The following is a 6,474-nucleotide window of genomic DNA, read 5'->3' as shown; positions in this document are numbered from 1 at the left end:
CTGGTGACAATCTGATTTTCAATATTGTCACCATGGCAGCCATCTTCAAAATCTTGTTATCGCTACTCCACTTAAACGAAGAATCAAATGATCATGTAGTTTTCACTCAAACACTTATTATGGAGTCTAGTTGGACCAAAATGAAATTTTTGCCGATCTAATGTCCAATATAACCACCAGAGTCGCCATCTTGTAAACCTTATTATTGCTACTCCTCCTGAATAGAATGTCATATTGCCATGGAGATTTTACCAGAAACTTTCTTATAATGTCTGATTAGTTCTAAATTAAAATGGGGCTGATCTGATGGCCAATATGGCAATCACTGTGGCAATATTTAAAATATTGTTATCGCCACAGACTTACGCTAAAAGACTTAAGATATCTAGCTGGTACTAAATAAATAAGGTACAGATCTGATGCCCAATATGGCTATTCTTTCTGAATGAAAAATAATGTTGTCATGTGGTTTTCACCAGATAATTTCTTATAGTGTATACGTGGTCCTATATCAAAATGGTGCCAATCTGATCTTCAATATTGCTGCCACAGTGGCCATTCTTCAAAATCTTGTCATTGCTAATTCCCCTGATTGAAAAGTAATATTGCAATGTATTTACGTGTACTTGTACCCATTAATGGTGTTCTTGGTATACCTCTGGTGAAGAAAATACATCGATTTGGTGTAAACCAATGCATTGACATTTTAATCTCATTTTCTTATCAGGCTCCATACGGATGAGACAAACCTTCTGTCAAGGAATTAATTGAAGACCAGTTGCATTAAAATTTTAAACACATACTTCCAGACTGCTCTACCTACATTACGGGGCTCTTAAACATGTTTTTATCGTTTGCCATAAAATATTGGATTACTATAATTTCAAATCTTTAGTCACGGAAGAAAGATCGGTCACACTGATTAGAATGGCAAGCGTTCTGGAAATAAGCAAAGCAGTTGTTTGCAATACATATGGATCTTCTTTTTCAAATAAAAAGTTCAAAAGGGATAATATTGTTTGATTTGATATAGTAAACGATATAATTCGTTGTGGGATACATGCCCTTTTATCCACATTGACTGAAGAATCAAAAGTGAAATATTTCAATGGAAATATCTTTTATATCGAGTTTACCCTTACTCTTGCAAATGTTTTTATAGTATGTCCTAAAATGTTGGATTAACTAGAATTTCAAATCAAGTCGTCTATGCTATATATCCATTGGAGTTTTCATCTGCTACAGACTATTATTTTTCTTTGTATCACTTCTCTACTACTAATTTCAAAGGAAACTTTTAAATTATATACCATGACACAATGATAGAATGACTAATTGTATATATGTTGAAAGGAACGTGACGTTACCATGCACATCTATCCCAGAGAAAGGTCTTTTATCTTCCATGGTTTTTCATACCATCAATATTCCTGAATGTCATGAACTAAACTATTCACCCCAATGATCTCTATGAAAGTAGATTTCTATCCTTATTTTCCCATTTGATAAATTCATACAATATGTATCCCGCTAATGAATTGGTGTCTTACAATATATCTGATATTCCCAACACATATTGATCTTGCTGTCATCATGTACACTAATATTACAAGACTATGTTTAATTTTTTAATAATAATAATAATAATAATAATAATACTTTATTCAGTAATTTAGGTCGCCGGCTCATATTACAAAATACATTACAAGTACATATAATGTGCGACATGGTTTAAAGAAGTTAAATATGGTGTTTATCATGAGTATAGATACATAATTTCCAATAATCGGTACATTATTTTTAAAGAAATGTTACTGCCTCTAAGTATGTTATTCACCATTCGTTCAGTTATCAAAGATTGTCTAAGACAGAAAGCCGAATTGATTTATTAAGTAAGATTTCTTATAATTAATATATTATTATGACTCATTAGGGATATAATTTTTTCTAAAGACGGAAAGAGATAAATTTCAATGAAGTATTTCTTTCTTATATCGTCGTAAGCTGGACAGACATAAACAAAATGTAACACTGGACAACAAATTTTTACAAAAGTCATGTTACTGAAATAAAATTAGTCAATTCTTATCAATTTTTATGTGCTGAACACGAATATGACAGTCAAATTGCAAAATTGGCTCTAGTTCTTTTGTAATCTGCAAGAAATTAATGTTTACATAACGAAATGCATTCCAATAGTAAAAGGTCAACTGTAATAGCCTACTTATAAAAAATCAAGTCATTGACTACATCTTAGATTTCTTCGCCTGTCTCTTGTACAGCTGTTCGGGAGCATCTCTGAGGAGTGTCCAGCAGTAGTCAGCCAGCATTGTAGTGGACCATTTTCCCTGGTATCTTTGTTCCATTGTTGCAATATCTTGATGAAAACGTTCGCCGTGTTCATCACTAACAATACCACAGTTGCTAGGAAAGAAATCCAAATGGGAATGAAGGAAGTGAATCTTTAGAGACATATTGCAGCCAAGTTTCTTATACTTCATCAACATGTCTTCTACTAGTTCCTTATAGTTTTCTGCCCTAACATTTCCGAGGAAGTTTGTAGAAACTAGGCGAAAAGCATTCCATGCTTGTTTCGCGTCACCTTCCAGCAAGTTGTTGAACCGGTCATCTTTGAAAAGCTCTCGAATCTGAGGACCCACAAAAACTCCCTCTTTAATCTTTGCTTCGCTGAGTCGATGGAATTTTTCATGCAGGTATCGGAATGCTGGCAAAGTCCGGTCAATGGCTTTCACGAAGTTCTTCATCAAACCTAGTTTGATGTGAAGGGGTGGTAGCAAGATTTTCTGAGCCTCAACCAGAGCTGGGTGTTGGATATTCTTCTCTCCAATGGCTACATTCTGCCTGTGAGTCCATTCCTTCCTCATGTAGTGCATTTCCCTTGCTCGGCTATCCCACTCGCATAAGAAACACATGTATTTTGTATATCCTTGCTGCAGTCCCATTAAAAGGGCAACTACCTTCAAATCACCACAGAGGTGCCAGCTGTACTTGTTATACTCAATGGAATTCAGTAGCTGCCTTAAGTTATCGTATGTCTCTTTCATGTGGACAGCATACGCTACTGGAATAGATGGAAGAATGTTTCCATTGTGCAAAAGCACAGCCTTGAGACTCAGTTTCGAAGAGTCCACAAATAGTCTCCATTCTCGTGGGTCATGAGTGATTTTTAAAGCATTCATGAGGCCCTCAATATCGGAACAGAATATCAGATTACTTTCCTTTCTGAAGAAAGGCTCCAATTGCTGGTGGCGCTTTCGATATGCAGTAATTGTGACATCTTCTTCTAGAAGATTCCATTGTTGGAGTCTTGATCCTAGCAATTCTGCCTTGTTCTTTGATAAGTCCAAATCACGAATCAGGTCATTTAGTTCTTCCTGTGTTATTCTGTGTGGGGTTGATGATGCACCACAGTGAAAATCTGGATCACTGCATGCTGATGGACCAGGAGAAGAACAGGTCGACTCACCTTTGTCTTCGTCAGATGAATCAAGAGAATATTCTGCTGGAGGTTCTGGAATAGGAAGTCCCTCACCATGTGGAACTGGTCTCAATGCAGACGGAATGTTTGGGTAGACTATTCTCGACTTCTTTCGCTTCGTTATTCCGCCGGAAAGAGGAGGAACCAAGCAGAAGTAACAGTCATTTAGGTGGTTGCTTGGCTCTCTCCACACCATTGGGACAGCAAACGGCATTGATGACCTTTTGCAATTCAACCACTGTGAAAGCTGTGTTGTACATGTAGCACAGCATATATGCGGAGCCCAAGGCTTGTCTTGGTCACCAACCTTGCATCCGAAGTAAAGATGATATGCCTTCTTCACTTGAGAATTGATACTTTTCTTCTGGTTGGCAAATGTCACTTCCCCACAAATATAGCAAAAATTGTCCGCGGTATTAACACACTTTCGAGGCATTACTGTTCTTTATTGTACGTAAATGGATAAAATAATAAGTTTTATGTAACAGTAGCTTGAACTGTCTCGCACAACGTCTAAAATATTTTAAATGCTGAACCTATCTGATTGGGCTTTATATAGTACACTGCTTACGTCAGCTTCAGCAGCCGCCTGGCATTAGTATAATAGGCCTACACATGTATAGTACACTGCTGACGTCAACTTACTTCAGCAGCCGCATGGCATTAGTATTGCATTGCATCAGAAAATGATGCAATCAACTGTGGATGATGTGAGCATGATGGTATTATGCAATGTTACATCATTATTCCGGATGTTGCTGCAGTCCTACTGGAGAAATTTACACAGTGAAACATAGAAAATGAGGTATATGAATATCTTCAAAACGAGAGCCAATACAAATTTTTCACGGTTATATTCGTGTTCGGCACACCAAAATACTACAGATTAGGGCCTTTTCAAGTCAGTAATGATTTCACTGTTGACCAGTGTAATTCATCCTCTACCAACTAAACATTATTTTTCCGGCATAGTTCACAATGCCTATTATTTCCCTCAATCCTGCTATGCCTACCTGTACCTATTTTCAGAGTATAGGGTGATCATCTAAATTTAGCAAGTAATTTCCTAAGAAAATACTTTAATCCACATGAGAGGTATTTTTCCGGTCCTAATTCGGTTTTATACATACTATAATACCTACATTTATGTGAGTTGTTAATATCACTTTGCCCTGTTTTGTTGTTGTTGTTGTTGTTGTGGGGTTTAACGCCATTTTTCAGCACACGATAGGCTATATATGGCGGCCAGTATTAATGGTGGAGGAAGAACCCGGGAAAACCCCGGAAAGAACCACCGACCCACGAGAAGCTACTGGCATGCTTTCTCACATATCTACATTGGCTGAATCTGAGACTCGAACCCCCTGTTTTGTTGTGTTGAATCCTTAATTCTTTGCAAAAATAGTGCGAACAATTGTTTTTCATCTCCAACAGCTTGATTTAGCCAAAAATACCCAAAACTGAAACGAAATACTTTGGTTGCCCAGGTGACACGGATAGTTTCATCAACTCTTTTTAACAATAAATAACATTGGTGTGGGTATCGAGTTGAATGCATTCTAACCACCTTCAACCAGTACTTAATGCAACTTAAAAAATACGAGGTACAAAGTGGGCATCTTCTGCACTCCCATAACAACATCGTATTATTGGTAGATTTAGGAACACCTAAATACTGTTTGCGAAAATTGTATTGCACAATTTCAATATCTCTACTAAACTTCATATCCTCAAATTTCTGACTCATAGCAAGCAATTGGTTTTTATTACCAAATCAAAAATTTTCAATGCATCTTCTGCTCTAAAGCAGCCGAATCGACTTTGATAATTCAAAATCTTTGAAGTTGCTTTCTTTGCCTGAGATGATAGTATCTGCTTTGCTGTCGTTCAAACCAACTTTGGGCTTAAAAATTAAAACCATGTACTTGCAATAAGGCACACATTCAATACGACTTTCTTTGAAAAACCATACCTCCTTTTGCTTGAGATATCCCCCATTTATGAATACAATGATTTTACTTTTACTGAGTTTGACCATCATACCAGTTTTATCACAGAAACGGTCGATAACATTTATTTGGTTCTGAAGTAGCTTCACTGTATCGGCGCAGTTAGCAACATCATCAGCGTAAAGTGTTGCAAAAAAATCATCAATATCTTCTGAGATAAATCTCTGCTGCATCCGAGCTTCAGCTGTGTAATCAAATCATTAACAAAACAGGAAAACATGATGGGGCTTAAAACACAACCTTGCCTTGTACCTAATGTACATTCCAAATAAGTATTTTAACTTTTGGGTGTTCGGACATTTTTTAGATTTATATTCATATCTATTTAAATGTTTACTATTTTTGAGAATAATGCGTTTCCCGTTTCCCGTTTCAAAATACGCCAGAATTGTAGAGGGGTTTTCCTCGCTTGAGTTAATTTGTTCATCTGGAATTATCTAGTGTATATTTTCTTAATTGCAATTATTGATTTGAAAGCTGTTTTATACTCTAAATACAGCGTAAGGTCAGCTTCAGTATTTGATAATCTAAAGAGTCTCAACCAGTAGTTTGTTTTATATTTCGCCTTATCGTATTCTGTATCCCGCCTAAGCGGTCGCTTTGTTATCATATTAGGCGCCGTACCTCTGGTTTTCATAATTGAACCTATATTCTGATATAACTGAACTAATATTCCGACAGAGAAGTAAATATCAGCTTCAAGATATCTGAATAGATCATTTTTTATGTCTTCAAAGTCTGTGCTAAATATTCTTACAAATGACTGTATATTGTCTTCAGTAAGACGAAAACATTCCCATTTAGTAAGGGTACAAGTATCACTATTAATGTTCTCTACATCACAATAAGTTTGATGGTCATTAAGATCCACAGTTTGAGAAAAGTTATATTCATTTCTCACATACTGAGCTGGTCTAATTGAACAATATATTCGAAAATGTGCTGATTCATCTCGAGTCCCATCCC

This window comes from Sinohyriopsis cumingii, chromosome 4 (genome assembly GCF_028554795.1).
Source record: "Sinohyriopsis cumingii isolate HCF-2022 chromosome 4, ASM2855479v2, whole genome shotgun sequence".
Taxonomy (NCBI): domain Eukaryota; kingdom Metazoa; phylum Mollusca; class Bivalvia; order Unionida; family Unionidae; genus Sinohyriopsis; species Sinohyriopsis cumingii.
This window is presented reverse-complemented; position numbering follows the sequence as displayed.